Consider the following 21,878-nt stretch of genomic DNA (forward strand, 5'->3'; position numbering starts at 1 on the left):
CCCTCATATTGCATGCCACTGCTGGGACTCCTCTGCACCCACCCCCATATCTCTGTCCACTGCTGGGAGTCCTCTGCACCCCCCCTCATATTGCATGCCACTGCTGGTAGTCATATACACCCATCCCCATGTATCTGTCCACTGCTCGGAGTCATATGCACCCACCCCCATTTTTCTGTCCACTGCTGGTAGTCATATGCACCCACCCCCATGTCTCTGTCCACTGCTGGGAGTCCTCTGCACCCACCCCTCATATTGCATGCCACTGCTGGGAGTCCTCTGCACCCACCCCCATATATCTGTCCACTGCTGGGAGTCCTCTGCACCCACCCCTCATATTGCATGCCACTGCTGGGAGTCCTCTGCACCCACCCCCATATCTCTGTCCACTGCTGGGAGTCCTCTGCACCCACCACTCATATTGCATGCCACTGCTGGTAGTCATATGCACCCACCCCCATGTCTCTGTCTACTGCTGGGAGTCACATGCACCCACCCCCATGTCTCTGTCCACTGCTGGGAGTCATATGCACTCACCCCCATGTCTCTGTCCACTGCTGGGAGTCCTCTGCACCCACCACCATGTCTCTGTCCACTGCTGGGAGTCCTCTGCACCCACCCCTCATATTTCATGCCACTGCTGGGAGTCCTCTGCACCCACCCCCATATCTCTGTCCACTGCTGGGAGTCTTCTGCACCCACCCCTTATATTGCATGCCACTGCTGGTAGTCATATACACCCATCCACATGTCTCTGTCTACTGCTGGGAGTCATATGCACCCACCCCCATTTTTCTGTCCACTGCTGGTAGTCATATGCACCCACCCCCATGTCTCTGTCCACTGCTGGGAGTCCTCTGCACCCACCCCTCATATTGCATGCCACTGCTGGGAGTCCTCTGCACCCACCCCTCATATTGCATGCCACTGCTGGGAGTCCTCTGCACCCACCCCCATATCTCTGTCCGCTGCCGGGAGTCCTCAACACCAACCCCTCATATTGCATGCCACTGCTGGGAGTCCTATGCACCCACCCCCATATATCTGTCCACTGCTGGGAGTCCTCTGCACCCACCCCTCATATTGCATGCCACTGCTGGGAGTCCTCTGCACCCACCCCCATATCTCTGTCCACTGCTGGGAGTCCTCTGCACCCACCCCTCATATTGCATGCCACTGCTGGTAGTCATATACACCCATCCCCATGTCTCTGTCCACTGCTGGGAATCAAATGCACCCACCCCCATGTTTCTGTCCACTGCTGGGAGTCATATGCACCCACCCCCATGTCTCTGTCCACTGCTGGGAGTCCTCTGCACCCACCCCTCATATTGCATGCCGCTGCTGGTAGTCCTATGCACCCACCCCCATATTTCTGTCCACTGCTGGGAGTCACATGCACCCACCCCCATGTCTCTGTCCACTGCTGGGAGTCATATGCACCCACCCCCATGTCTCTGTCCACTGCTGGGAGTCCTCTGCACCCACCCCCATGTCTCTGTCCACTGCTGGGAGTCCTCTGCACCCACCCCTCATATTGCATGCCACTGCTGTGAGTCCTCTGCACCCACCCCCATATCTCTGTCCACTGCTGGGAGTCCTCTGCACCCACCCCTCATATTGCATGCCACTGCTGGGAGTCCTCTGCACCCACCCCCATATCTCTGTTCCCTGCTGGGAGTCCTCTGCACCCACCCCTTATATTGCATGCCACTGCTGGGAGTCCTCTGCACCCACCCCCATATCTCTGTCCACTGCTTGGAGTCCTCTGCACCCACCCCTCATATTGCATGCCACTGCTGGTAGTCATATATACCCATCCTCATGTCTCTGTGCACTGCTGGGAGTCCTCTGCACCCACCCCCATGTCTCTGTCCACTGCTGGTAGTCATATGCACACACCCCCATTTCTCTGTCCACTGCTGGGAGTCATATGCACCCACCCCCATTTTCTGTCCACTGCTGGTAGTCATATGCACCCACCCCCATGTCTCTGTCCACTGCTGGGAGTCCTCTGCATCCACACCTCATATTGCATGCCACTGCTGGGAGTCCTCTACACCCACTCCCATATCTCTGTCCACTGCTGGGAGTCCTCTGCACCCACCCCTCATATTGCATGCCACTGCTGGGAGTCCTCTGCACCCACCCCCATATCTCTGTCCGCTGCTGGGAGTCCTCTGCACCAACCCCTCATATTGCATGCCACTGCTGGGAGTCCTTTGCACCCACCCCCATATATCTGTCTACTGCTGGGAGTCCTCTGCACCCACCCCTCATATTGCATGCCACTGCTGGGAGTCCTGTGCACCCACCCCCATATCTCTGTCCACTGCTGGGAGTCCTCTGCACCCACCCCTCATATTGCATGCCACTGCTGGGAGTCCTCTGCACCCACCCCCATATCTCTGTCCGCTGCTGGGAGTCCTCTGCACCAACCCCTCATATTGCATGCCACTGTTGGGAGTCCTTTGCACCCACCCCCATATATCTGTCCACTGCTGGGAGTCCTCTGCACCCACCCCTCATATTGCATGCCACTGCTGGTAGTAATATGCACCCACCCCCATGTCTCTGTCCACTGCTGGTAGTCATATGCACCCACCCCCATGTCTCTGTCCACTGCTGGGAGTCATATGCACCCACCCCCATGTCTCTGTCCACTGCTGGGAGTCATATGCACCCACCCCCATGTCTCTGTCCACCGCTGGGAGTCCTCTGAACCCATCCCCATGTATCTGTCCACAGCTGGTAGTCCTCTGCACCCACCCCTCATATTGCATGCCACTGCTGGGAGTCCTCTGCACCCACCCCCATATCTCTGTCCACTGCTGGGAGTCCTCTGCACCCACCCCTCATATTTCATGCCACTGCTGTGAGTCCTCTGCACCCACCCCCATATCTCTGTCCACTGCTGGGAGTCCACTGCACCCACCCCTCATATTGCATGCCACTGCTGGTAGTCGTATGCACCCACCCCCATGTCTCTGTCCACTGCTGGTAGTCATATGCACCCACCCCCATGTCTCTGTCCACTGCTGGGAGTCATATGCACCCACCCCCATATGTCTGGACACTGCAGGTATTCATCTACAGCCACACCTATATGGCTGAACACTGCTGGGAGTCCTCTACAGCCACCCCTACATGTCTGGACACTGCTGGTATTGATCTGCAGCCACCCCCATATGGCTGGCCACTGCTGGGAATCCTCTGCAACCACCCACCCAACCCCTTGGAGCAGTACACTGCTGGCCTGGACCTACACACACACCAATATGAAGGTAACATGCAGGGTTAGACCGTAACCCCACATTCGTAGCGTGTGTATGCCTCGTATCCCAAATGTACTGGTGCCGTAGGGGTATGGGTGAAACGCACCGTACCCCCCGCATTCATTGCGTGTGTACACATCGTATCACTATTGTACTGGTGCCGTAGGGTTACGTGTGAAACGCACCGTAAACACGCTTTCATTGCGTGTGTACGGTCCGTATCACTGTTCTACTGGTGCCGTAGGGGTACGTGTGAAACGCACCGTACCCACGTATTCATTGCGTGTGTACGGTCTGTATCACTATTGTACTGGTGCCGTAGGGGTACGTGTGAAACGCACCGTACCCACGCATTCATTGCGTGTGTACGGTCCGTATCACTATTGTACTCGTGCGGTAGGGGTACGTGTGCAACGCACCGTACACGTCCACTTCCGTTGTTGCGGTACACAGAGGTTGCTGGCCACGCCCCCCCAAGTGACCAGACCCTGGTGGTAATGTATGGGCTCCATATTATAGGTTTGGCTTTGGGTATGGGGTATGTTTCCTGCCCCTCACCCCCACCCTGGCCAGTGGGTGTTGTTCTAACCTTCTGCGGCGGGTGCGTAGGGTCCGGTGCACCAGGTCGTAGGCTAGGAGGACCGGGATGACACGTACGATGGGGTTCATGGCATGTACGTCGCGTACCGGGGCTCCATTGCGTAGCGGTTCGCGTAGGGCTCTGCTTTTCCGGCTGTGTTTGGCTCCCGTAAAAAAAGAGCCGTACGGAGTGACGTAGGGACGAATCGTACTTTCTGGGCCGGAAACCGCTGCCTGAATACGTCCGGACGTCGCGTACAAGCTGTTCCGGATCAGAATCATAGTTTTTTTTTACCCGTACGGGCTTTTGTACAAAACGTACGGAAATAGGCTTTCTGTGCGAATCGTACTTCCTAGGTTGTACGGAAAGTTTACCAGGTACGAGTCGTATGGAGAAAACGCTCCGTACAATGATTCGTACAGCCTTTTTCCAGGATTGGAATCGGCCCCATAGTGTTTTGGTAGCTTTTACTCGCACCATTTTCCTATTTTCTCTAACTGCATTTTGGAGTGTTTTTTTAGCTATTGTTTTTATGTGTATTGGAGTTAACTCAAATGCTACATGTTGTTCATGTGGTACTTTGATATTGTTTACAAGTTCAATAATATATTCTAGTAGATTCTTAAAAGTGTTTTTCTGCATAGCAATGCATGTCCCATTAGGGCGAGGCATTCCTTTGTTATCTCTGCTATGTGAATCAAAGACAAAGTATGTTTCTAGATGTTTAAAAATTGAAATGACATAGGCATTCATACAGAGTAAAATGCCAGTATACTGATGTATACATATATTCAGTGCATTCTGGGTATCTGGATAGGAAGGACTCATACAATGTAGTACGTCCCCAAAATAAGGTTCTTTGAGAGATAGAGAGTATATGTAATTATTGTGCTCTATATATTTTGGTAGGTCATCTGGATGCATAAGTTGTTCGTTATTTAAATAATGCATTTCAGTATATAAAACATCTCCTAATTCCATAATAAAATGCAAGTCATCCGAAGTCCATGTGTTTACTGGTTTACACATATTATGTATAATAGCAAAGGTACTGTTTGGTAAGCATTGCTTTCCTCGAGATATGCCATTAAATTTTGAATGGCCTTGGTGATGGCTAGCTTGTAGTATTCTATTCATATTGGAAATGGTTTTATATGTGCTAATTATTATATTAGATACTTGTGTTGATAATGATTTGTTTGAGAATAGTGTGTATGCAGGTGTGTATGCAGGTGATGTAGTGTGAAATTGTGGTATGAGAAATTTCTTACCTTATGACCATTTTGTAGCTTTGTTGAGTGAAGCCATTTGTCTGAAAGTTAAACAAAATAGATGAAAAGGAGTTACTTTATTAGCAAAATTAAATTTATGTTTGCATTGTATTGTACAGTAGTAAGCATTATTGTCATCACAAATTGTTATTTGCTTAAATTCAACATTTGTATTACTTTCATAAATAGTAAGTGCTATAGGATCTGCACATGTTGCTGTGTTAAGGTGAATACTAATTGTTGACATATGTGTGTTGTTGCTTGTATACATTTATGCTATTTGGTGTCTACAAAGGTGTAGTTTAGTGTTTGTTTTTGGATGCTTGGAAAGTGTTGGCAGTGTAACTGTTGAAATGTGGCCACATGTAGTATAATATACAGTTTGTAACTGTCACTTGTTTGTTAATGCATAAGGCAGGACAGTACTAGCTGTGTGCATGCAGGATAGAAGGTCAGTAGTACTTTCCGTACACTTGCAGGGTTGTAGTGATGTGTGTGAGTTATTAAGTATACTACTCAGAAGTTGCTGTAAGTAATTTTCTAATGATAGTCAAAAAACGTTCTATTTGCTTTAAAAAGATAAGTCTATAGAGTGAGTGTTAGAGTGATGTCGATAATTGATAGTATTGTTTAGTATAAAAAACATAAATGCAGTACTGTTTTTGCATTAGCTAGCATAGCACTACTTCTGTAGTAGTGCATTATGTAGTGCAGTCCCATCTTAGCAATTATGCAGTCTCACTTCAGCATTAGCATAGCTTTGCTTCAGTACAAATACATTACTACTTTTGCATCTGTAGTGCACTACTTCATTACTAGCACAGCAATATCTTAGAACAGCAGTAAGTCAGCATTACTAACTTAGCATTACTCATATTATCTGAGTATCATTACTGTAACAGCACATTAGTATGTTAGATCCTTAGCTTCATTGAGTCCTATCTTAGCATCAGTGAGTAATAAATGGGAATTACTATTGCAGTAGGAAACTACTATTGCAGCATTACTCAGCATGACGTGTAAATTATTATTGCATTAGTGCACACTTATATATTACTTGGTATTACTTGAGAATAACCATTGTATTAGCACATGTGGACATTAGCATTATTTGGCAGCGTGTTAATCTCTCTTAGTGTCTGTATGTTGATCATGTTGTAATTCAGATACTTTTTTTAAGCTTGCCCTTTCTGTTTATTACCCTTTTAGTACAAAAAAGTATCAATTGACAATCATTGGAACATGCAGGTAGTAGTTCTAACACTGCACTGCAAGTAGAAAAATAGTAGAAGATATTTTGAATGTTGTTTCTTTATTTAATAGGGTTATTCACTTGTGCATTATGTCTTCTAAATTATACATCAGTAGCAAAAATACTTAAAATAGTTTTGTGTTGTATTATTAGTTTTTAACCTGCTGCAGCTGAATACGTTTAAAAGTAAAGTGTGCCATAGTGTTATTGCTACAATAATTAATTGTGGATGTGTTAACAATTGATGTGTTAACACATGTGGAAGTGTGTACTGCTGGCTTGTGGTCTGTGTGCCTGGTGGAAGCGTGCACTGACAGTTATCAGTGTGTGTGCTTGTCAAGAGTATACACTGACAACTAGTGGTGTGTGCCTGTTGAAAGTGTGCATTGACGGCTGGTGATGTGTGTGTGCTTGGTGAAAGTGTGCATTGACAACTGGTGGTGTGTGTGTATGCCTTGTGAAAGTGTGCAGTGACAGTAGGTGGTGTGTGTGAACTTGATGAAAGCATGACCAATGGCTGGTGGTGTGTGTTGGGTGGAAGTGTGCACAAATGGCTGGTAGTGTTTGTGCTTAATGAAAGTGTGCACTTATGGCTGGTGGTGTTTGTGTCTTGTGAAAGCGTGCATTGACAACTGGTGGTGTGTGTGTATGCCTGGTGAAAGTGTGCAGAGACAGTAGGTGGTGTGTGTGAACTTGATGAAAGCGTGACCAACGGCTGGTGGTGTGTGTTGTGTGGAAGCGTGCACTAAAGGCTGGTAGTGTTTGTGCTTAATGAAAATGTGCACTTATGGGTGGTGGTGTTTGTGTCTTGTGAAAGCGTGCTCTAATGACTGATGGTGTCTGTGCATGGTAAAGTGTGCACTGATGGCGTAGCTGCGTGCATGGTTGTGTGTGTGGTTGTGTGTGTGTGGTTGTATGAGTGGCTGTATGTGTTGTTGTGGTTGTATGTGTTGTTGTAGTTGCATGTGTGGTTGTGTTTGTGTTGTTGTAGTTGTGTATGTGTGTAGGTGTGTGTGTGTGGGTGTGTATGTGTTGTGTGTGTGTGTATGTAGTTGTGTGTTGTGGTTGTGTGTGTGGTTGTATGTGTGGTTATGTGTGTGGGTGTGTGTATAGTGTGTGTGTGGTTGTGTGTGTGCTTGTGAGTGTGGTTGTGTGTATGTGTGTGTGTGGTTGTGTGTGTGGTTATGGTTTTGTGTGTGTGTGTTTGTGTGTGGTTGAGTGTGCAATTATGTGTATGGTTGTGTGTGTGTGGTTGTGGCTGTGTGAGGTTGTGAGTGTGTGTAGGTGTGTGTGTGTGTGTGGCTGTATGTGTGTGTTTGTGTGTGGTTGTGTGTGTTTATGTGTGTGTGGTTGTGTGTGTGTGTGGTTGTAGTTGTATGTGTTGATTTGTGTTGTTGTGGGTGTGTGGTTGTGTGTATGGGTGTGTGATTGTGTGTGTGTGTTTGTGCGTGGTTGTGATTGTGTGTGGTTGTGATTGTATGTGGTTGAGTGTGTTGGTGTGTGTGTGTGGTTGTGTCTATGGGTGTGTATGGTTGTGTGTGCGGTTGTATGTGGGTGTGTGGTTGTGTTTGTGTGTTGGTGTGGTTGTGTGTGTGTGTGGTTGTGTGTGTGTGTGTGTGGTTGTGTGTGTGTGGTTGTGTGTGTGGTTGTATGTGTGTGATTGTGTGTGGTTGTATGTGGTTGTGTGTGTGTTTGTGGTTGTGTGTGTGGTTGAGTGTGGTTGTGTGTAATTGTGTGTGTATGTTTGATTGTGGTTGTCTCTGTGTGTGTGTTCATAGTTGTGTGTGTGGTTATGTGTAATTGTGTGAGTGGTTTGGTGTGGTTATGTGTGTGTATGTATGCTTGTGTGTTTGTGCGTGGTTGTGATTGTGTGTGGTTGTGATTGTATGTGGTTGAGTGTGTTGGTGTGTGTGTGTGTGGTTGTGTCTATGGGTGTGTATGGTTGTGTGTGCGGTTGTATGTGGGTGTGTGGTTGTGTTTGTGTGTTGGTGTGGTTGTGTGTGTGTGTGGTTGTGTGTGTGTGTAGTTGTGTGTGGTTGTGTGTGTGTGGTTGTGTGTGTGGTTGTGTGTGTGTGATTGTGTGTGGTTGTATGTGGTTGTGTGTGTGTTTGTGGTTGTGTGTGTGGTTGTGTGTGGTTGTGTGTAATTGTGTGAGTGGTTTGGTGTGGTTATGTGTGTGTATGTATGCTTGTGTGGTTGTGGTTGTGTGTAGTTGTGTATGTGTGTGGTTGTGTGTGTCATTGTGTATATGTGAGGTTGTGGTTGTATGTGTGGTTGTATGTGGTTGTGGTTGTGTGTGCAGTTGTGTAATCATGTGTGTAGGTGTGTGTGATTGTGTGTGTGTGCTTGTGTGTGAAGTTGTGGTTGTGTGTGTATGTAGTTGTGTATGCAGTTGTGTGTGCAGTTGTGTGTGGTTGTGTGTTTGATGGTGTATGTGGTTGTGTGTGTGTCTGTGGCTGTATGTGTGTGTGGTTGTGTGTTTAGTTGTGTGTATGTATGTGTATTTGCTTGTGTGTGTGTGTGATTGTGCTTTTGTGGTTGTCTGTGTAGTTGCATGGGAAGAGAAAGGTAGGTGTGCTTTAAGTAATGTGTAGATTATTTGTATGTCTGTTTTTTTTAGTATATGTTAACAATAAAAAAAGTCTGTAGAAATGTTTTATAAAAAATGTGTATTTGACCATGTGGGGAATGTGCTGAGTGGTGTTTACATTTGCGATTGTCACTTATCGAATCTGCTAATGTTGATGTTATCTTCTCTTTTTCTTACTGCCTACTGGAGCTGCGAAGACAGACTAGTGTGTTTAAAGCAAGGTAAGACTTTTTTGAAAATATTGCCTTTGATTGTATAGGATTGTATATATATACCGTAAATAATATAAATGTAAAAGTGGTTATTTGTTATGTTTTGTAATATTGTACATGTAAGTATGGGGTGACTGTTTGTATTGTATTTTTATTAGCGTGTAGAACTTTTTTGAAAGTGTTAATACTGATGTTAGTTTCGTTTTTCTTTTCCCATTTAATATAGTTGACAAGATAGTGTAGTTGTTCAAGATATAGGTAAGAGTGATTTATATTGAATGTTGAAGTCTATTTGTAATAATATGTTTTTATGTGTAATGTTTTTCTAAGAAATCGCTTGTCGGCAAAATTTTTATTAATGTGTTTTGTTTGTTATATTATAATAATGACTACTTTAAATATTTAGTAATGTTGTGTAATTGACTATGTGTGGAATCTGTTTAATTTGATTATAGTTGCGTGTGCGACTGTTTGAAACTGTTAATGCTATTGTTATACTTGTGTTTACTGTACCCACTGAAGCTGAAGAGACTCCGCAGCGTGTGAACAAAAAGGTAAGAGTATTTCTAAATATATATATTGTTTACTGGTTTAATATTGAATGATACTTTCTGTGATTAAGAAAAGTAATGCTATTATTGTGATGTTTACAGTACGTCCCGAAGCTGAAAAGACAGTGTACCGTGCGTAGGAAAAGGTAAGATTTTATTAAAATGTTGTCTTTAGTCTATATGTGTAATATTTTTTTTTGGGGAATATCAGTAATGTAAAAAAGTGTGAATTTATATACTTATTAAGATTGTGTATTTAATAATTGCCGAATGTGTTGACTGTTCTGAATGTCGTTTGTAAATTAATCGAAAGTGTTAATGCTGTTCTTTTTCTGATGCGTATCGTACACACCGGAGTTGAGAAGAGAGTGGTGCGCGTAAAAGAAAAGGTAAGATTTTATAATAAGTTTCCGAGTTTTTTATGTGTAGAATGTTATTTATTACCAATATTGTGTATTTTATTGTTTTTCTAATATGCCGTGCACTGTTATACTTTGTGTATTTAACTTGTTGAATCTGCTAATGTTTATGTCATTTCTGTAATAGCGGCCCCACCCACCAAAGCTGAGAAGATAGTGCAGTGCATGAAGAAGAAGGTAAGTTTTTGTAATAAGTGTAAGAGTATTTTATGTGTAGAATGTTATTAATTATTTATATTGTGTATTTTATTGCTTTTCTAATACGTTGTGTACTGTAATACTTTGTGTATTTAACGTTTGGATTTGCTAATGACTGGTATTTCGGTATTGGCGGCCCCACCCACCGGAGCTGAGAAGAGAGAGCTGTGCATTAAAAAAAAGGTAAGATGTTATAATAAGTTTAAGATTAGTTTATGTGTAAAAGGTTATTATTTATCAATATCGTGTCATTTATTGTGTTTCTAATCTGCCGTGTACTATTATACTTTGTGTATTTAACTTGTCGAATCTGCTAATGAATGTTATTTCTGTAATGGCGGCCCCACCTACCGGAGCTGAAGAGAGAGTACTGCGCATTTAAAAAAAGGTAAGATTTTATAGTAAACTTACGATGATTTTATGTGTAGAATGCTATTAATCATTAATATTGTGTATTTTATTGTTTTTCTAGTATGCTGTGTCTGTCATACTTTGTGTATTTAACTTGTTGAATCTACTAATGTTAATGGTATTTCTGTAATAGAAGTCCTACTCACTGGAGCTGAGAAGAGAGTGTAGTGCATGAAGAAGAAGGTAAGTTTTTATAATAAGTGTGAGAGTATTTTATGTGTAGAATGTTATTAATATCAATATTGTGTAATTTTTGTTTTTCTAATCTGCCTTGACTGTTATACTTTGTGTATTTAACTTGTCGAATCTGCCAAGGAATGTTATTTCTGTAATAGCGGCCCCACCCACCGGAGCTAAGAAGAGAGAGCTGTGCATTTAAAAAAAGGTAAGATTTTATAAGTTTAAGATTATTTTATGTGTAGAATGCTATTATTAATAATGTGTATTTTTTTGTTTTTTGCAATCTTTTGTGTACTGTTATACTGTGTGTATTTAACTTGTTTAATTTTCTAGGCTAATGTTATGTTTATAATAGCGGCTCATCCATCTGAGCTGATAAGAGAGTGCTGTGCGTAAAGAAAAAGGTGAGAGGTTTTATTAGTACTTTATGTTTAGAATGGTATTTAGTATTAATTTTGTGTATGTTATTGTTTTTTTAATATTCCGTGTAGTTGTACTTTGTAAATTTTAACTTTTTGAATCTGCTAATGTCAATGTTATTTTTGTAATGGCGAGCACCCCTACCTGAGCTGATAAGAGAGTGCTGCGTGTAAAGAAGAAGGTAAGAATTTTGTACTAAGTTTAAGAGTACTTAATGTTTAGAATGGTATTAATTATTAATTTTGTGTATTTTATTGTTTTTCTAATATGCTGTGCACTGTTATACTTTGCGTATTTAACTTATTGAATCTGCTAATGTTTATGCCATTTCTGTAATAGCGGCCCCACCCACCTGAGCTGAGAAGAGAGTGCAGTGCATGAAGAAGAAGGTAAGTTTTTGTAATAAGTGTAAGAGTATTTTATGTGTAGAATGTTATTAATTATTTATATTGTGTATTTTATTGCTTTTCTAATACGTTGTGTACTGTAATACTTTGTGTATTTAACGTTTGGATTTGCTAATGACTGTTATTTCGGTATTGGTGGCCCCACCCACCGGAGCTGAGAAGAGAGAGCTGTGCATTAAAAAAAAGGTAAGATGCTATAATAAGTTTAAGATTAGTTTATGTGTAAAAGGTTATTATTTATTAATATTCTGTAATTTATTGTGTTTCTAATCTGCAGTGTACTATTATACTTTGTGTATTTAACTTGTCGAATCTGCCAATAAATGTTATTTCTGTAATGGCGGCCCCACCCACCGGAGCGGAGGAGAGAGTGCTGCGCATTTAAAAAAAGGTAAGATTTTATAATAAGGTTAGGATTATTTTATGTGTAGGATTTTATTATTAATAATGTGTATTTCATTGTTTCTAATCTTTTGTGCACTGTTATACTGTGTGTATTTAACTTGCTGAACCTGCTAATGCTAATGTTATTTTTGTAATTGCAGCCCACTAACCTGAGCTGATAAGAGAGTGCTGCGCGTAAAGAAGAAGGTAAGAATTTTTATTAAGTTTAAGAGTACTTTATGTTTAGAATGGTATTAAGTATTAATTTCGTGTATGTTATTGTTTTTTTAATATCCCGTGTACTGTTATACTTTGTGAATTTTAACTTGCTGAATCTGCTAATGCCAATGTTATTTTTGTAATGGCGGCCACACCCACCTGAACTGATAAGACAGTGCTGCACTTAAAGAAGAAGCGAAGAATTTTTAATAAGTTTAAGAGTATTTAATGTTTAGAATGGTATTAATTATTCATTTGTGTATTTTATTGTTTTTCTGATATGCCGTGTACTGGTATACTTTGTGTATTGAAATTGTCGAATTGCTAATACTAATGCTATTTTTGTAATGGCGGTCCCACCCATTGGAGATACGAAGTGAACAATGCAGGTAAAGTTTAAGGTTAGATGTTATAATAAATGTAAGATTACTTTATATGCGCAATATTTATGCTTTATCTTATTAATGTAAGAAGTACTAGACTTAACTAATTATTTATCTTATGTATTGTACCGCTTTTGGAATATGGCACGTGCTGTTTAAATTTGTGTATTTAATTTATCTAATATGTTAATGCTAATGTTTTTGTTGTAATAACGTTCACACCTACTGGAATTGAGAAGACAGCCTAATACATGAGGAGAAAGGTAAAAGTTTGTTTTTTTAATGTTAGTTTTATTCTATGTATATAATGTATCTGTACAGTAAATGGCAATGTAGAAAAAGTAATTATTTGCAAATAAGTGTATATTGTGTATTTTGCTATTTAACGTATGTGTTGCCTAGTTTTTATGAAATTTTGGATTTAACTTTATCGAAATTGATATTGTTTATTGTTTTCGTGTAATGGGTACACCTATTACGAAACGTGAGAAAACTGTGCAGCATGTTAACACAAAGAATAGATAATTTTTTAATGTGTATATTGTTTCTTGTGATGCCTCAGTACGGGCCGGAGCTGAAAACAGCGCAGCGTGCGAAAGAAAAGGTAACAGTTTTCAAAAATGTTGCTTTTACTCAATGTGTATTATGTTTATTAGCAATTTAAATAATAAAGATAAGTTTTATTGTAAATATTTATTTTGTATTTAATAAGTTGCGAGTGCATTCACTGTTTTAAATAACGTATATTACTTTATCGAAAGTGTCAATGATGTGGCTATTTTCTGTTGCGTACCTTACCTACCGGAGCTGCGAAGAGAGTGCTACGTGTAAAGAAAAAGTTCAGAATTTGCAAAAAGTTTCTGTTTACTTTATGTGCACAATGTTCATGCTATATGTCATAAGTCTAAAAATGACTAGTTCCAACTAAGGTGCCAATTCCGATCCTGTAAAACCCGGGTACGAATAGTCGTACGGAGTGTATTCTCCGTCCGACTCGTACCCGGGAAAACCACCTTACAAACCCGCAAGTACGATTCGTACAGAAATACCATTTCCGTACGAGTCGCACAAAACACCGACCGGCAAAAAAATACCCACAATTCCGGTCCGGAACATTGCGTACGTGACGTCCGGACGGAGTCAGGCAGCGTTTTACGGACCAGCAAGTACGATCCGTGCCCACGTCACTCCGCACCGCTCATTTTTTACGGCAGCCAAAAACTCCCCGGAAATTGAGGACGACTCGAAGAAGGAGCACCAGTACACGACGGACAGCCATGGAACCCATCCTACGTGTCATCCCGGCCCTCCTAGCCTACGACCTGGTGCACAGAAACCGACGCAGATGCCGCAGAAGTTCAGAACAACGCCCAGGGGCAAAGGGGGGGCCAGGGGCAGCAAACATAACCCCCACCCAAGTAAAAATGTTAATATGTCCTGTACATACATGACTTCCAGGGTCTGGTCACTTCGGGGGGGCGTGTCCACCAACCCCTACGTACCGTCACAACGGAAGTGGACGTGGACGCGCACCCGTCACCATGACAATGGTGGTACGGACCGTACCCACGCCCTCAAAGTGTGGGTACGGCCCGTACCACCATTGAAGTGGGGATGTAGGGGTACGCGCCGTACCCACGCCCCCAGAGCGTGGGTACGGCCCGTACCACCATTGGAGTGGGGATGTAGGGGTACGCGCCGTACCCACGCCCCCAGAGCGTGGGTACGGCCCGTACCACCATTGGAGTCTTGATGTAGGGGTACGCGCCATACCCACGCCCCCAGAGTGTGGGTACGACCCGTACCACCATTGGTGTGGTGATGTAGGGGTACACACCGTACCCACGCCCTCAGAGCGTGGGTACGGCCCATACCAACATTGTAGTGGTGACGTAGGGGTACGCGCAACGGAAGTGGACGTGGACGCATACCCGTCACCACGATAATGGTGGTACTGGCCGTACCCATACTCTGGGGGCGTGGTTACGGCGCATACCCCTATATCCCCACTCCAATGGTGGTACGGGCCGTACCCATGCTCTGAGGGTGTGGGTACGGCGCGTACCCCTACATCCCCACTCCAATGGTGGTACGTGCAGTACCCACGCTCTGAGAGCGTGGGTATGGCGCGTACCCCTACATCCCCACTCCAATGGTGGTACGAGCCGTACCCACACTCTGGGGGCGTGTGTATGGTCCGTACCACCACTGGAGTGGCGATGTAGGGGTACACGCCGTACCCACGCCCTCAGAGCGTGGGTACGGCCCGTACCCCCATTGGAGTGGGGATGTAGGGGTACGCGTGGTACGGACAGTACACACGCCCCCAGAGCGTGGGTACGGCTCTTACACCCCATGAATGTGGGGGTACGGTCCGTCCCACCCGTACCCCTACGGCACTAGTACAGAATGGATACAAGGCGTACACACACCACGAATGTTGGCTAAGGGCCTGGTGCAGCATATAAGCAGTATATTGGTGTGTGTGTATGCACAGGACAGCAGTGTACTGCACCAAGGGGGCGGGTGGGTGGTTGGGTGGCTGGGTGGCTGCAGTGGACTCACAGCAGTGGACAGAGACATGGGGGTTGGTGCAGAGGACTCCCAGCAGTGGACAGAGACATGTGAGGGGTGGGTGCCTATCACTCCCAGCAGTGGACAGAGACATGGGGGTGGGTGCCCAGGACTCCCAGCAGTGGACAGAGACATGTGAGGGGTGGGTGCCTATCACTCCCAGCAGTGCCCAGACATATGAGGGGTGGATGCAGAGGAACACCAGTAGTGGACAGAGACATGTGAGGGGTGGGTGCAGAGGAACACCAGTAGTGGACAGAGACATGTGAGGGGTGGGTGCCTATCACTCCCAGCAGTGCCCAGACATATGAGGGGTGGGTGCAGAGGAACCCCAGTAGTGGACAGAGACATGGGGGTGGGTGCATAGGAATACCAGCAGTGGACAGAGACATGGGGGTGGGTGCAGAGGAATACCAGCAGTGGACAGAGACATGGGGGTCGGTGCAGAGGAACACCAGTAGTGGACAGGGACATGTGAGGGGTGGGTGCAGAGGAACACCAGTAGTGGACAGAGACATGTGAGGGGTGGGGGCCTATCACTCCCAGCAGTGCCCAGACATATGAGCGGTGGGTGCAGAGGAACACCAGTAGTGGACAGACATGTGAGGGGTGGGTGCAGAGGAACACCAGTAGTGGACAGAGACATGTGAGGGGTGGGTGCCTATCACTCCCAGCAGTGCCCAGACATATGAGGGGTGGGTGCAGAGGAACAGCAGTAGTGGACAGAGACATGGGGGTGGGTGCAGAGGAATACCAGCAGTGGACAGAGACATGGGGGTGGGTGCAGAGGAATACCAGCAGTGGACAGAGACATGTGGGTGGGTGCAGAGGATTCCCAGCATAGTCCTGACATATGAGTGGTGGGTGCATCATCCTTAGATGACCACAACTCCATGGGTTCATGAACGCATCCACAATGTGTGAAAATGTTGAGAGTGCTATATCAACACATCACTGACAGCAGTGTCCCACTCCCATGAGGATGGACGTCTTTCCCCCATGGCATGACACACCACATGTGGGTGTGAGAACAAATGACACATGCATACCTACCCCTGGCGGATGCAGCACAATACACACACTGAGAACATGTCACAAGACTGCATAGCTATGTGAAAGCCCACTAAACTAAGAGAGCCAAAGGGAATACACACTGTCACGCACATTCCAGGACTGATAGGAATGTACAGGTGCTGGCACAGCCACCAAGTAGTTGTCTTCCATGGAAGGAATAGGGTGGACTTCCCACAGATACAATGACCACAATTGTCAGTCAGGTGACCAAATACCCTGCAGAACAAGTACCAATTGTGTGCTAGGCTGGGAGTACACATATGATGCATAGTGCGGAAAAGTGAAAATTTCCACATGGAGGCATGGCAACATACTCTATACACAAGTACAGTGACTACCAAGGATGGCACAGACAATGCAGCCGGAGACATTGCTGAGCAGGCATGGGCCTAGTTGAAGTGATCCGTCAGCCACCAAGGAAATGTAGACACAGGTCAGCACAACAATTGTGCAACTCTTTGCAGGGAAGATGTCAGGTGCCACAGAGGAAGGAACACTCCTTGGGACAATGTCTCCAAACACAAAGAGCATACACAAGCAAAGAATCTTTGCAGAGACCTTGTGATGGCACGCAGATACCAAGGTCCACCCCATGAGCACCATACTACAACATTTCCTAGACACCTAACACATGATCACCACCTCAACTCATGGAGCATCAGCACCAACATCAATACCTAAAAAGCAATCGTGTTCAAAGGGAAAACAAAATGCTTTATTCAGCAGTAAAATAAAATGTATAAAAGGACACTATGTACAAAGGCCATAGGCCAGTTCATATGCGATGTCCTGGGGGGGACACATGTCCACACATCTCCCCTAGCTTGCCTGCACATTCGAAACCTCTGGTTCATCGACTGGGGTGGGGGCATCATGTGGGGAAGGATCAGGCACCGCAGGGACAGGAGGGGGAAGGGTAGGTGTTGTAGGTGCAGGGACGGACGACTCGCCCACAGGGGGTGGGGCAGCGGCAAAGGTGGAGGTCAGTATGGCGCTGCACACGTCTGCAAGCTCTGCCAGCGTCTCCCCTGCACCCAAATGAACCACAGGCCCCAAGGAGGGGGGGGCAGAGGGATGGGTTGCAGCGCTACTGGGGGAGGTGGTGGACAGGGGGGGGACTCAACTCCCCTACCCATGGAGTGCCTTGCCCGTTTGCGTGATGGTGAAACAGTGGGGCTGAGGCCCAGCACAGCCAAGTAGGTCTCCTTCTCAGACTGTGGGGCAGGGGAGCCGAGGGGAGTGACATTGGAGGGACTGGGGAGTGAGGCATGCAGACTCCGACTGTGGCTGCGTGTCTGCCTGTGTGCCCTATGAGGAAATATGAATTTTGTGATCAGTTATGTCCCCTATCGTAGACCCCAACGGCTCCATGTACATGCTATAAGTACATGTATGTTCCCTCCTGCTCCAGTTTTGAAGACGCGAATATATGTGCGTCCACCGTCAACATGTCCTCTTTCAGACCCGCCATGAATGGGTCAGATATTCCATTCCTAAGTATGAAAGGCCACCGACTTTATGTGGTTCACTTTCCACATTTTACAGATTCAGGCGAGTAGGCCCCGAATTCTGTCATCAAGCCTTTTCCTGCCTTCTGCTTCTGAAAGCTCCAGTCTGAGCCTACATCTGTATCCATGAACTTTGTCCTACTCCCTGCGCGGCTAACGGTGCCTGATCCAGCATATTGCTTGCCAAAAACTGTATTTCACCTTCGAGATTATCTCCTTCGTTCCTCATCCGATGCATTCCTGTCTAGTAGGTTAGGTAAACATTCCTCCAGCTACCGTGCAAAGGGGCCAGGCCTCGCTGTCCTCATGCAAGTAATTCATAGCCCCGTTACCATGGAATATTCCTACTCCCTCGCATCTAGTGTAGACACTTAGACGCTTGTACACGCACTAACAGTCAGTATAGAATAGATTCTATCCTAGAGACCTTTCCTTTTGGATAACACAGTTCTTTAAACATAGGATATTAGATATGATTTGGGATTAGGTTGACATAACCCCAGACTTCTGTCTCCACATGTAGAGCTAAATGTCAAGTCCCCTTCACCCTCCAGTTGCACGTCAATCACACGTCATGCGGCTGCGCGCGCATCTCTGCCGAATATTTCTGCTGACATTACAGGATTCTTCTATGGATCCACCCACTTGTGACATCATGTTTAATGACGTATTTTAGTTACACCCATGTTTACGCCTCTATTAGTTACGTATGTACAGTTTTTCTGTATTATCAGCTGTTACGCCTCCTGCATCTGTTTCACTGTAATGCATTTTCTATAAAACTGCTTATCTGTCAATAATATATGCCCCCTTCCTTCCTGAACTTTCGTGGCGATGGAATAGAAGGCCCACAATTCGAATTGTATTCCTTTGTATAGGAATAAAGCCTTTTAAAACCTCTAATACCACGGATTCTGCCTCTTATTTTTACTGAGTTATTCTCACTAAGACTTTACCGCATAAAAAATAGTACCGGTAACGAAATATTTACCACACCTAGACCCAGTGGGTGTGCCTTCTAACCCCTGAGTGTGCGTGACTGGAGGTGTGCGCTTGCCCTTCCCTGTTGGTGTGCTGGCTTTGTCTGGTGTGGTGCCTGCCTGGGAATGTGTGTGTGTGCTTGGGACAGGCATGGGAGTGGGAAGTGTGGATGGTGCAGGGGTAGGTGGGGGACCAAGCGCTGTAGGAGACCCACTGCTGCCGTCAGTGACGAGTCCATGGACCTCAGCAACATCCGATGGTCAGACATCGCAGATGACATGCCCTCCATGTACGACACCATCTGTGTCAGCAGTGTGGTGTGGCCATGGAGGACAGTCAGGATCGATGTCTGCCCAACCTGCAACTGCCGCTGAATGTCCACAGACTCGGCAGTGAGGGCAGCAGGGGAGACAGGGGCAGGGGGTGCGGTGCCTGGCACGAAGGAGACACGTTGTTGCCCTACACGGACAGAAGGGACCGGAGCAACTGGGAGGGCGGTGATGGGAATGGAGGGGGCGGTGACAGTTGTAGTGCTGCTGCCAGCTGTTGGAGCAGCCTCCGCCCCCTCAGGGAGTTCAGCCTCGGACCCGTCAGCGTCATAGTCTGTGTTGGTACTACCCAGGTCCTCCGCCGCACTCCCCTCGCCCTCCGTGCCACTTGATGCTTCCGACTCGCCAGGAGTGGTGGCACTGGTGCTGGATCCCTCCTCCACGTCCATGCAGGTGTCTCCCTCGGTGTCCCCCGATGATGCTGTGGGCAAGGTGAAGAGACAGGAAATAATCAGTCACCTGTGTACATCTGACACATGAGTCCAAACATAATAGGTCACAGTGCATATCATGAAATGCATCATGAGTAACATCTAGATGACTCCGCACATATGTAAGCCCTGCACTCCCCAGTTGGTTCACCCACCATGCCACCTTAAATAATGAAAATCAGGACACAACAGCAAATCACTGGATATCCAATTATACAGAGAAGCTAGTGTCTGTGAACAGTGGAGCACAGCCAGACTATGAAGGCATGCCACCCCTTGCTCACTGTGAACGAAACAGTATTGGTGCACCCAATGCCAAATAACAGACGCCAATGCTGAAGGTGACCCCACACTCATAGACCTGTGAGTACTTTAGAAAATCCAAATAAAGACTTTCTGATCCATTGGGAATCACAAAACTGTACACAATTGACAAGCTTGGAATGTGTGAATGTTCCACTTGTGGAACAGAACACACATGTGCATGAATATCAGAAGTCACACAAGGAGGTGCACACAAAACTACATTTACACAGTCATTGTATGAGCTGCCAGCCTAATGCCAAGAAGCCATTGTTAAGAAGAAATGTGGTATCAGGAAGTACATATACATGGCACCACGGTGGTCCAGATGACTAGACACCGGTAAGTTGGCATCAGCAACAACCAAGGACTAACCCAAATGCAAACACACTGTGGGAACATGGATATGTATAATTCCAGAACAAATTTTGGACTGAACTGTGCCTTTGTTTGAAATGTTACAACAAACAAATGATGGACGGAATGCTGACAATGCAGACATTCTCCCCCAGTCAAGAGATCTGGGTTAAATCCATCGTTCTTTTGCCCACTACGCCACCCCGGTTCAGACATGGCCATATGCAAATCAGTCTTGACCCTGTGCCTCATGGGAACAGTCCATCCCGAACTGCCAAGCCATGTCTTCCCTGGACCGGAATCAAGCATCCTAGGACCGGTTTCTGGCTATCAGCCGTCATCAGCCAGGATAGCTTGACTCCAGTGGCGTAGTGAGCACGGGTCCCACGTCTGGGAATACCCATCCCACTTAGGGCGAAAAGCGTTACAACAAACAAATGATGGACGGAATGCTGACAATGCAGACATTCTCCCCCAGTCAAGAGATCTGGGTTAAATCCATCGTTCTTTTGCCCACTACGCCACCCCGGTTCAGACATGGCCATATGCAAATCAGTCTTGACCCTGTGCCTCATGGGAACAGTCCATCCCGAACTGCCAAGCCATGTCTTCCCTGGACCGGAATCAAGCATCCTAGGACCGGTTTCTGGCTATCAGCCGTCATCAGCCAGGATAGCTTGACTCCAGTGGCGTAGTGAGCACGGGTCCCACGTCTGGGAATACCCATCCCACTTAGGGCGAAAAGCGTTACAACAAACAAATGATGGACGGAATGCTGACAATGCAGACATTCTCCCCCAGTCAAGAGATCTGGGTTAAATCCATCGTTCTTTTGCCCACTACGCCACCCCGGTTCAGACATGGCCATATGCAAATCAGTCTTGACCCTGTGCCTCATGGGAACAGTCCATCCCGAACTGCCAAGCCATGTCTTCCCTGGACCGGAATCAAGCATCCTAGGACCGGTTTCTGGCTATCAGCCGTCATCAGCCAGGATAGCTTGACTCCAGTGGCGTAGTGAGCACGGGTCCCACGTCTGGGAATACCCATCCCACTTAGGGCGAAAAGCGTTACAACAAACAAATGATGGACGGAATGCTGACAATGCAGACATTCTCCCCCAGTCAAGAGATCTGGGTTAAATCCATCGTTCTTTTGCCCACTACGCCACCCCGGTTCAGACATGGCCATATGCAAATCAGTCTTGACCCTGTGCCTCATGGGAACAGTCCATCCCGAACTGCCAAGCCATGTCTTCCCTGGACCGGAATCAAGCATCCTAGGACCGGTTTCTGGCTATCAGCCGTCATCAGCCAGGATAGCTTGACTCCAGTGGCGTAGTGAGCACGGGTCCCACGTCTGGGAATACCCATCCCACTTAGGGCGAAAAGCGTTACAACAAACAAATGATGGACGGAATGCTGACAATGCAGACATTCTCCCCCAGTCAAGAGATCTGGGTTAAATCCATCGTTCTTTTGCCCACTACGCCACCCCGGTTCAGACATGGCCATATGCAAATCAGTCTTGACCCTGTGCCTCATGGGAACAGTCCATCCCGAACTGCCA

Source organism: Triturus cristatus, chromosome 1_1 (assembly GCF_964204655.1).
Source record: "Triturus cristatus chromosome 1_1, aTriCri1.1, whole genome shotgun sequence".
NCBI lineage: Eukaryota > Metazoa > Chordata > Amphibia > Caudata > Salamandridae > Triturus > Triturus cristatus.